At 42.8% G+C, this 12,092-nt stretch overlaps 1 long non-coding RNA gene across 1 annotated transcript; it reads right to left on the bottom strand.

Moving 5' to 3' along the window:
- Positions 1-284: 284 nt before the first annotated feature.
- LOC124799293 lies at positions 285-685 on the bottom strand. The gene is made up of 2 exons (XR_007017009.1): positions 573-685; positions 285-384 (listed from the first exon to the last, which is right to left on the bottom strand). It is a non-coding gene; the product is annotated as an uncharacterized LOC124799293 (long non-coding RNA).
- Between the last annotated feature and the right edge of the window lie 11,407 nt (positions 686-12,092).

Genomic DNA, 12,092 nt, shown 5'->3' with positions numbered 1-12,092 from the left:
CATGAAAGCCACACATTGCATGTTGTGTCACCACACAGCGAGACCTTCAGAAGTGGTGGTCCAGATTGCTGTACACACCGGTACCTCTTATACTTCATCAAGGCACTGTTGGTCCAGATTGTCCCACTCCTCAAGAGCGATTAGGCCTACATCCCTCAGAGTGGTTGGTGGGCCACGTCGTGCATAAACAGCCCTATTCAATCTATCCCAGGCATGTTCTATAGGGTTCATGTCTAGAGAACATGCTGGCCACTCTAGTCGAGCGATGTGTTATCCTGAAGGAAGTCATTTTGTTTCAATTTAAATTCTTTTGGTAACTATTTAAACTGTGATGAGACATAAATTTAGCTTCATTTAGCCATTCTTCAATCCGCGTTTTTTGACCTGCGGCAAAACAAACATATGCAACAGTCTCTGAAGTATGATTTGAACAATGGAAGAAATCTTTCAACAAGTTCCCACAAAAACATTCCCTAACGTAATACTTAAACCATATAAGACATAATTAATATTAAAACCCAATATTATTTACAAACAAACTGAGATGTGTCTAGAAAATTATCGGAACTAACTTTACGAATCGCGATTAGCAACATATTTCCAAAATGCTTCGCAAAATCCTCACTCTAACACGTATCGCACTCAACTGTACTCCAACTTCGCTACGAGAGCGATGCGTGTCAGAGATTTGTGATAAAATGGGAGCTACCAACATCTGAAAAATGAATGATTCAAGTTGGTATAATGTATGTCAGTTGATTATTCGCTGTGATTCTTGTTGCTAAAGTGAAGATTGTTCATTTTACTCTTAAGCAACAGTGCAAAATGCTCACAAATTACACCCTTAAGTTGCCAAATCCACAAATTCTTCTTACGGAAGTAGTTCGACGAACTAGTTAAAAAGAAACTACATAGTTCATTTTTACTGTTAAAGCACCAATAAATAAGAGTCCTGAGAAAAACCCTTTAACTAATAAATTTGCAGCTAAATTTATCGCCTGCAAAAACTAAATGAACTTTAGGAACAGATCCAGTGTGTGTATTTGTAATAAGTGTTCTTTTTTTTTTTTTTTTTTTTTTTTTTTTTGCACGTGCAATCTTTTAATTAGGAAGGGCTGAATGCATTTAATTATAACCCAAGCCTTTACTTGGGAAGTTGGGTAGTGGGAAACTCTAAAAATTAAAATATTCGCATTGTCACCAAGAGTGTTTATCTGGCGTTTCTTTTCTGACAGGGTCCGGCAAAAGGAAAAACTCATTTAACTGTTAACAAAAATGAATTCTTATGATGCGAAAAAAATATTTAGATAAGGGTACAGTAAATAAAGTGTGCAAAAACAATAAAACTATGTAGTAAGTGTAAACAGGGCTCTAAGGAGGAGAAGGTCGGAATTGGAGCCTGAACTAAGATAAGTGAACTACTGGAGCGAATTTGGTCTACCAGTCTGACACAGTTCAAACTGGAGCCTGAGCTGAACTAAGTGAACTAACGGAACTGTGTCGGACTTCTGATCTAACGCTGTCTTTGGGTTCAGCAAGACTTAAAGTAGGACACACATATAAATAACTTGTGTAGAAAACTATCTTCTGTGTGCTATGGCCTAAGAATTTTAAAGGCTACAACAAGCAAAACAACAGTACAGCAGGCATACTATGCACAGTTCCACTCACTAATCCAATATGGGATCATTTTCTGGAGATACTCAACTCGCAGTGTAAAGGTTTTTAGAATGCAAAAAAGAGCTTTAAGAATAATTTGTGGCCTTAAAAAGATGGAGTCCTGTAAATCCCATTTTACTGAGCTTGGTGTTCTAAATGTTCCAAGTTTATTCATTTATGAAACTATCTTGTTCACTAGGGACTACCTCCTGAAAATAGGCAAACTGCTACAGAACAAAAGTGTACACAACTATAGTACCAGAAGGGAATTAAATATACATCAAAAATATCACAGAACAACCACCTATCAGAGGAGCATAATTAACATTGGTGTAATACTACACAATAAGATACCAGAGGAAATAAAAAATACTACTCATCCAATATTTAAAGCTAAACTAAAGGCATTTCTAATAAAGCACTGTTTCTATTCTGTCAGAGAATTTCTGAATAAGTAACAAAATTAATTGTAGTAGGTACCTAATTTTAATTGCTAATACTATGTATTATTGTAACTTATCTTTGACCTGTCCAATATCAATTGTACAATTTGTGCTATATGATAAAACTGGACCAATAAAAAATCAAATCAAATCAATTCAGAACTGCAGCCTGAACTGTCAAGTCATAAGAATGGTACACATATTTCCATCTCGAGAGCCACAGCCGTCAGCAGGGTGTATTTCTGATACTTCGCTCATTGTCGAATGTCGTCAAATTGAGACCGCGATCGTAATATTTATTTGTAAGTACAGTGATAAAAAATATATGTGGCCGGCTTCCTAGGATGATGATTCTGCCTATGCCTTATTGGTGCGCAGCGCCGGTGACCTGTGGCGGGAATGATTCACGTTTCCGGCTAATGGTAGGAACTGCCAGAATGGAGAGGCCTGTTGGGGTGCAGGAATGTGGCTGACTTAACCGTGTCGTCCTAACTAATACTTAGTATGTGTCAGACAGCTTTCATGATCACGTGGAAATTTGAGAAGATTCATTATGGACATGTGTTTACGCTGATCCATTATTCCCTCCCATGTAAATTGTCCTGTTGTCTGCTTCTGTAAATTTCGTGCCTTTATTTAGTTGAGGGAACATTGAGTGTGGTGTGTGCATCTAACAGGAGAAAGACAGGTGGAAGACACGTTTGCTGGTTCTCTAGACATGAGAAACACCTTAGGTGACTTTGTAAATTATAGGGATGATTTGGAATCTGTTACATCATGGACACTGGTATTAGCCGACCACAACTTTGTACAACAGTTTGAGGGTGACTTCGGTCTGCTGAGGGCGCTCTGGTCACATGTCAGGAGTGGATGACCGCCTGACGTCAAGGGAAATATCTAGTGCAGCGAGGAGTATACCTACGGTGCATGTGCTTATGCTGTCTGTCTTCGCGGTATGTGTACGAGTGTCTGGCAGCCAATAGCTATATGCATGATGCAAAAGGGGCGATTTTGTATGGCTCAGGATACAAATTGTATGTTTCTACATCGACATGATAAACGATGATATATTGCCGGGTTGTATATCGGTTTCACACTCTAATATTCAAGCTTCCATTCTCAGTGGCAGAGCAGTGTAATTGAGCAACTGTCTTACCATATTTGATGATCTGTAGGTCACTTTGCAGCGTTTAACTGTCAGTGCAATAAGGCTATCTGTACAAAATAGGTTTTTGCCGCTGAAAGTCTCGTCTGCAGAAAGAAAAATGCGGACAGTGCTTACACACCGGCAGCATCAGTAAGTTGTCGGGTAAATTCAGTAAGAGCCCATCAGACTGTTCCATTCATTTACAAGACATCCTTTGTGCCAGGACATGGGAGCCTCGACATAGTGGTGAGAATGGTTGCATTTCAGAGATGTTTGTTGAAAGTAGAACTTAACCATTTCCAGGGAGGGTTAAAACGTAATGGATGGGATGCCACATTAGGACCATCAGGGGGGATGCATTCTGCGTTACTCTGGGCTATTTTCGTAAACAAATACTGTTAGGACAAGAATTTTCATGCATACAAGCTGAGACATCATGAAAGCTTCTACAAAAGCAACCATTAACTTTTGTGACACTATACAATTTCCGAGAGATCGTCTTGGCTCTTATTTACATAGCCATGTGACATCAGTATAACAATGTGAACCTTTTAGATGCGCTTGCGATGGTGTGTAGCTACGTGAGCATTTTGCAGTACTGAATCAGCCACACTTAGCTCTAAACGCGTGCATGGTTAGATGCAGCTCGCATGTCCCATTAGTATCACTGGGAACAGTGCAGCCTGTGCTGTTGTGGGACACGTTGGAACAGATTTCTATAGCGCGAGCTGTGACGTCATTACCCAACGGTAGAGGGGTATCACGCCAGCAATGGTAAACACCTGTGCACGCGTATGGGACTTGCGTGAGCCCGCCGCCCGGTGTGTGCGCCTTGGAGTTCTGTAGGGGGGCAATTTGCTGATATGTCGCGATTGACGATAGTTCGAAAGCGGTTTTTACGTGCAGTGAGTGTTTGTACACTGCGTTACTTTCACCTGTTTAAGCGCTGTGAGAGTGTTTGCATAGCATTACACATACTTTATCTTTTGACAATTGTGAATTGTTTTCGTGTCTGTTGCTATATTTTGTGAACAGGTGTCAAGGTTGTGCCATGCATGACTCCGACAGTTGACGATTACCAAGCGTGTTTGCAGAGCCTTTTACCTGCATTATTTTGACAATTTATGAGTTATTTGCATCTCTGCACATCAGTGTATTGCATTATTTCGAGATTTACAAGTAGTTTGAAGGTCTGTAGACTATTTACTGTGACTTCAAGCATGCCGGGGTGAGTGTTTAGTATCAGTGTAATAAATAAACTACGTGAAATCCGTCACTAAATAAACTGTTTGCATTATTTCGATAGTTTATAATTAGTGAGTGTGTCTGTACATCAGTGTACTGCATTATTTCGGTGATTTACGAGTAGTGTTTTGTTCAGTGTAATAAATAAACTATGTGAAATCTGTCTCTAAATAAATTGTTCCAAAATAAATAAAGTACACTCCTTCCTCCCTCCAGCAGCCCAACAGAGGCTGAAGCATTTTCCCGCCATTTTTCCCCCAGACCGTCATGGGATGAATGTGCACTCTGGTGGCAGTACTGTGTGCTAGGTCAGTAGGACTCCAGACGTCATGGTGGACACACTGATCGGAGCTACTGCATCAAATTGTTTAAATAAAGACTGCCTGCAAAATAGAAACTTACCTTCATCCTATCCAGCATTCCAGCACAGGCTGAGTTCTTTCCCCACCAATTCCTAGGAAGAGGTGGCGGTCGGATGGCTTAGGTTAGTGGAGGTAGTCCAAGTGATCTATTTTTCCGCCACTTCTTAGGTTAGTGGAGGTAGCTGTGGTGTGTTGCATTGTCCTCCTGGAATTTGAACATCCCGCCATTATCTTGGAGAGCGGAGAAGGGGAGGGTGTTAGGTTAGTGGTGGTAGCCTAATTGACCTATCTTCCTGCCAAAATTTGAACTTCCGGCCATGTCATCATGGCGACAATGCCATATCCATCGCCGCCATCTTGGACGCCATGCCGGCCGCGGTGGTCTCGCGGTTCTAGGCGCGCAGTCCGGAACCGCGCGACTGCTACGGTCGCAGGTTCGAATCCTGCCTTGGGCATGGATGTGTGTGATGTCCTTAGGTTAGTTAGGTTTAAGTAGTTCTAAGTTCTAGGGGACTGATGACCACAGCTGTTAAGTCCCATAGTGCTCAGATCCATTGGACGACATCTTGAATAAATTTGGCAATAATGGAGAGTGGGGTTACGTGCAGGTTGCGCCACTACTGACTTTGGTTTTGACGTCGACCAGTAGAGTGTTACGTACCATGCAAGCATACAGGGCTTCCCAGTAAGGCTATGTAAGGTCGTTCCACTGAAAGGAGTATGTGTTAAAATATAGGGTTTTGCAGCCAAAAGAGTGGGAAGTAATATGATGTAGTGGAATCCTGAATAAAACCTAGTTGATTTCAGAAAAAAGTATTTCTTTACTTGTTATTCGCACATTCACATCTACAACTAAATTCCCTGAAAGATGAAACTTTGACAATACCAACCATTCGAGCTGGCGAAACATGAGAAAAATCGTCTAACAAACATCGATGAATGCTGCAGAGACTGGCAGTTGATCCTGAACGTAAATAAACGTAACATATTGCGCATACATAGGAAAAGAAATCCCCTACCGTACAGCTACACTATTTATGACAAACAGCTGGAGACAGCGTCTGCAGTAAAATATCTAGGCGTAATTATCCAGAACGACCTTAAGTGGAATGACCATACTAAACGTTGTTCCTAATGTATGGCGCAATTTGCTTTCCAAAGTTAATTATTGTGTACGTCTCTTTTACCACGTAAATTATGGAGTAAGAAGGATTTTACGTTCAATAGCCAAGAACGTTAGTCGTCTAGCAAGTTCAAATTAATAGTAATTATATGGGATCTGCTGGGTAGTCTCGGCGAAGACAAATAGGTCAAACTCAGGTCTTTTCGAAAATGTACAAAACAGGTTGTCTTTAGGTTGTCAGCTATCAATTTCGTATCCTCATATCTGCACACTGACTTTTTTATGTAAATATAATTCCGGCTCGTGACTCACAATCATATACTTCAGCAAACCCTCATCCTGTTCGATAATGGCCATGCAATTTTTACATAACGCCTCCCTCTTTTATACGACAACTAGTTGACAAATTCGGCATTGCCCGGATATTCATTTCTGCCATTTTTTAAATTAGAAACGAAACCTTGTATGTACTGCAGTCGACCCGGTGTGAGATGACACCGGACAGTTTCTGTACGTTGCGTGTCTAAAGTGCGATTTTGTAAACGTCTCTATGGCAACGTCTCTTCATAACACTACAGCCGTCTGCACTGCACGTTTGAGTATTGTCAAAAGCGCTGCCACGTATCCGGTATTTCCTTAAGTTGATTAGACTGTAGCAGCGTCTCAGTAGTTTTAGAATAAATGAATTAAAACTTCACGCATGATGCGGCATTTTTCACGCATATTTATGACGTCATATCTTATGAGCTGTGTGTCCTACCGTGATATACTTTGGTAGAAAAATTCAACGGTAAATGTGGATACTGTCTAGGAAAAATGCTGCGAATACATTTTGTAGTAGAGAAGTAATAAATTTAAACGTCACGCGTTATGCGGCAGTTTTTCAAGCATTTCAGTGTTTATGACGTCATATCTTCTGAACTATTTCGGTTCCGTGATATATTTTGTAGGTTCCTTTAGTTGTATATATGAATACTGTCTGCGAAATTCATTGCGAATGGAGTTAGTAGCTCAGAAGTAATAATTTGAGCAGTAATGACTGAGCAATAATGATTGAGCAGTTTTCCACGCATCTAATTGTTTATGACGTTTTATCTCCTGAACTATGACTGGTAGGTAATTCTTACCTCCACAGCGACTGTTGCCTGACAGTATGGAATATACGTACCACGTTTAGTTGAAATCAGTTCAGTGGTTTTGGGAGCAGATACGGGAAAAACACACACACACACACACACACACATACACACACCACACACACACACACACACACACACACACACACACACACACGCACATTCCTACATACCATTTTGTATATGTATGGATTTACTACACAAGCACTCACTCTCTCTCCCTCTCTCTCTCTCTCTCTCTCTCTCTCTCACACACACACACACACACACACACACACACACACACACATACATTCCTTTTTATAATATGTATGGATTAGGCTACAGTTGATGTATCAGTAGCAGATGTATGCGGGATGCACTGCAGTCCCTTCCGTAGAACCTTCACCACTGTTGACTTCGGTAACTGCAACTGTTGGCTGATCCTGCGTTCTGACTTTGCTGCCTTAATATGAAACTCTCCGGACTGCATGGGCTACACGTCCGTCGCGAAATTATCTGCACCAGTTGACTAACGTCAAGACAGTACTCTAGCAAACATCTCCTGAGAGTGATCGGTAGTGCCACTATCTTGTCAAACAGCAAACAAGTACATGTCTCCTTCTGTACACGATGTGCATTCGAATGCTAACAATGAAAATTTGCATTTCCTTCTGTCAGATGATGGTAATGTCACCTATTTATGTTCGATGCTGGTGCAAATACACCATTGTGAAACGATCAATAATCTGTAATCATCATGCAGAATTTCTAATTAATATACAGTTTAAACATTTCAGTTAAAACTTCCGCGACGAGAGGCTGCGATCCAAGTACAAAAACTGCCATTTCATCTACATCGGCGGGAATAATTTTTCAGAGAAATCGGCAAATGCTTGGGGAGGAAGAGAACGTCCGTGAATAATTTTATACTTCGACGACTGCCTGTCAGTCCGAAAGGTTTAAAAGAAGCTCTTTTTTTTTAGTCTTCAGTCTTCTGTCTGCTTTGATGCGGCCCGCCACGATCTCCTCTCCTGTACCAAGCTTCTCATCTCAGAGTAGCAGTTGTACCCTAAGGGCCTACACTCTCAATTACACTACTGGCCATTAAAATTGCTACGCCACGAAGATGTCGTGCTACAGACGCGAAATTTAGCCGACAGGAAGAAGATGCTGTGATACGCAAATGATTAGCTTTTCAGAGCATTCACACGCCGGTGGCGACGCCTGAAACGTGCTGACATGAGGAAAGTTTCCAACCGATCTCTCACACACAAACAGCAGTTGACCGGCGTTGCCTGGTGAAACGTTTTTGTGATGCCTCGTGTAAGGAGGAGAAATGCGTACCATCACGTTTCCGACTTTGATAAAGGTCGGATTGTAGCCTATTGCGATTGCGGTTTATCGTATCGCGACATTGCTGCTCGCGTTGGTCGAGATCCAGTGACTTAGCAGAATATGGAATCGGTGGGTACAGGAGGGTAATAGGAACGCCGTGCTGGATCACAAATGCCTCGTATAACTAGCAGTCAAGATAAGAGGCATCTTATCCGCATGGCTGTAACGGATCGTGCAGCCACGCCTCGATCCCTGAGTCAACAGATAGGGACGTGTGCAAGACAACAACCATCTGCACGAACAGTTCGACGACGTTTGCAGCAGCATGGACTATCAGCTCGGAGACCGTGGCTGCGGTTACCTTGACGCTGAATCACAGACAGGAGCGCCTGCGATGGTGTACTCAACGACGAACCTGGGTGCACGAATGGCAAAACGCCATTTTTTCGGATGAATCCAGGTTCTGTTTATAGCATCATGATGGTCGCATCCGTGTTTGGCGACATCGCGGTGAACGCACATTGGAAGCGTGTATTCGTCATCGCCATACTGGCGTATCACCCGGCGTGATGGTATGGGGTGCCATCGGTTACACGTCTCGATCACCTCTTGTTCGCATTGACGCCACGTTCAACAGTGGACGTTACATTTCAGATGTGTTACGACCCGTGGCTCTATCCTTCATTCGATCCCTGCGAAACCCTACATTTCAGCAGGATAATGCACGACTGCATGTTGCAGGCCCTGTACGGACCTTTCTGGATACAGAAAATGTTCGACTGCTGTCCTGGCCAGCACATTCACCAGATCTCTCACCAATTGAAAACGTCTGGTCAATGGTGGCCGAGCAACTGGCTCGTCACAATACGCCAGTCACTACTCTCGATGAACTGTGGTATCGTGTTGAAGCTGCATGGGCAGCCATCCAAGCTTTGTTTGACACAATGCCCAGGCGTATCAAGGCCGTTATTACAGTCAGAGGTGGTTGTTCTGGGTACTGATTTCTCAGGATCTATGCACCCAAATTGCGTGAAAATGTAAACACATGTCAGTTCTAGTATAATATATTTCTTCAATGAATACCCGTTTATCATCTGCATTTCTTCTTAGTGTAGCAATTTTAATGGCCAGTAGTGTATTTATATTTGCTTGATGTATTCGAATCTCTGCCTATCTCTACATTTTTTACCGTCTACAGCTCCCGCTAGTACGATGGACGTTACCCCCTGATGCCTTAGCAAATGTCCTACCATCCTGTCCCTTCTTCTTGTCAGCGTTTCTCATGTGTTCCCTTCCTCAACGATTCTGTGGAGAACCTCCTCACTCCTTACCTTATCAGTTCACTTAATTTTAAACATTCTTCTGTAGCACCACATCTCAAAGGGTTCGATTCTCTTCTGTTCTGATTTCCCCAGAGTCCATGTCTCACTATCATACAATGCTGTGCTCTCAACGTACATTCTCAGAAATTTCTTCCTCAAGTTAAGACTTATTTTTGATACTTCTCCTGGCCAGGAATCCTTTTTTCGCCAGTGACAGTCTGCTTGTCCGCTTTTTATGTCCTCCTTGCTCCGTCCGTCATAGTTTAGTTTGCTGGCTAGGTAGCAGAATTCCTTAGTTTCATCTACTTTGTGGCCCCCAAAGTTTCTCGCTATTCTCATTTCTGCTACTTCTCATCACTTTGGTCTTTTTTCTATTCACTCGCAATCCATATTTCGTACTCATTAAACTATTCATTCCTTTCAGCAGATGCTGTAATTCTTCTTCACTTTCACGCAGGATAGTAATGTCAAAAGCAAACCTTATGATTGATATCCTTTCACCCTGAAGAAGTAAATACCAGCCATGAAATGTAGATGGTGTTAAAGTAAACACTACCCAACCTAGGAGCTGGGTGATGAACCAGTCAGGAAACTAAGCAGATGTACTACCTAGGTATTTTGGTCAGTGGAATGTTATTCATTCCTCTTAATTACTGCAATATTGAGTCAAGCAGAGATATGTAACATACGAGGACAGCACTTCGTATTTACCTGCCATCACGGTAGTTGTGGGGTCATGCTCATATTTAGAGAATTAATCCTCAAGGACTACAAGATCTGCTACATTAACAGCCGTTGCAGGACAGTACGACACTAATTCTCACTCGTCACGATATTACCAACTTAACACTGTACTTGTGTAGTAGTTATGTAACGGAACTGCGGTTCTTAAAGGGCTTTACACATCTTCGGTTTAGCTGTGCTGTTTATCAAATGTGACGTCATATCCGAGTGACAAACTGTACGACTAACGGAAGGAACTGAGCAATTCACGCAGGCCGTACGCCTGCGTGAGAGACGTCTTTTGAAACGATTAACTGTGCAGTTCTCTCCTGTGATAGTACAGTTCGCAGTCTTGTCACCAGTCAAGTGAACCTCAAGCAGCTTTTGTCATCACAATCTCCATTAAAAATAAAGCACTTCTGTGGTGCAGCAAGTCGACGTGGCATGGACTCAAGTCATTGGAAGTCCCCTGCAGAAATATTGACCCACGTTGCCTCTGTAGCCGTCCATGACTGCGAAAGTGCTGCCGGAGCAGGGTTTTATACGCGAGCTGACCTGTCAGTTATGTCCCATAAAGGTTCGATGGGATTCTTGCCGGAAGATCTGCGTGCCAAAATCACTCGCTCGAATTGACCAAAATGTTCTTCACCACTCAAGAACAATTGTGGCCCGGTGACTTGGCGCACTGTCATCCGTAAAATTTCCATCGTTGTTTGCGACGTGAAGTCCACGAACTGCTTCAAATGGTTTCCAAGCAGCCGAACATTTACAGTTGGACCAGAGGACAAAGTCCATTCCATGTAAACACAGGCCACACCATTATGGAGCCACCACCAGCTTGCACAGTGCCTTGTTGACGACTTGGTTCGATGGCTTCGTGGAATCAGCGCCGCACTAGAACCCTACCATCAGCTCTTACCAACTGCATTCAGGACTCGTCTGACCAGCCCACGGATTTCCAGTCGTCCAGTGTCCAGCCGAGAAGTTCAAGGGGCCCAGGAGAGGCGCTGCAGGTGATGTGCTGTTAGCAAAGACCGCGTCAGTCGCCTGTTGCCACAGACCATTAACGCCAAACTGCCCCACATTATCCCACCGGATACGTTCGTCATATGTCCTACATTGATTTGTGGGGTTATTTCAAGCAGTGTTGCTTGTCTGTTAACACTGAGAACTCTACGCAAGCCCCGTTGCTCTCGGTCATTAATTGAAGGCCGTCGGCCACTGCGTTGTCCGTGGTGAGAGGTAATGCTTGAAATTTGGTGTTCTCGGACACGCTCTTGACACTGTGGATCTTGAATATTAAATTCCTTAACAATTTGCGAAATGGAAGGCCCCATACGTGTAGTTCTGACTACTTACACTGCTTTCAAAGTCTGTTACTTCCCGTCGTGCGGCCATAACCACATGGGAAACCTTTTCACAGGCATCACCTGAATACAAACGACAGCTCTGCTAATGGAATGCCCTTTTATACTTTCTGTACGCGATACCAGCGCCATCTGTATAAGTGCTTTTCGCTAGCCAATGACCTTGTCACCTCAGTGTACAACTGTATAGAAGAGCAACTGCAACTGCATTAATAGAAATAAGTGAAGAAGCAACACGGCTGCAGCCA

This window comes from Schistocerca piceifrons, chromosome 5 (genome assembly GCF_021461385.2).
Source record: "Schistocerca piceifrons isolate TAMUIC-IGC-003096 chromosome 5, iqSchPice1.1, whole genome shotgun sequence".
NCBI classification, from domain to species: Eukaryota; Metazoa; Arthropoda; class Insecta; order Orthoptera; family Acrididae; genus Schistocerca; species Schistocerca piceifrons.
This window is presented reverse-complemented; position numbering and strand designations above follow the sequence as displayed.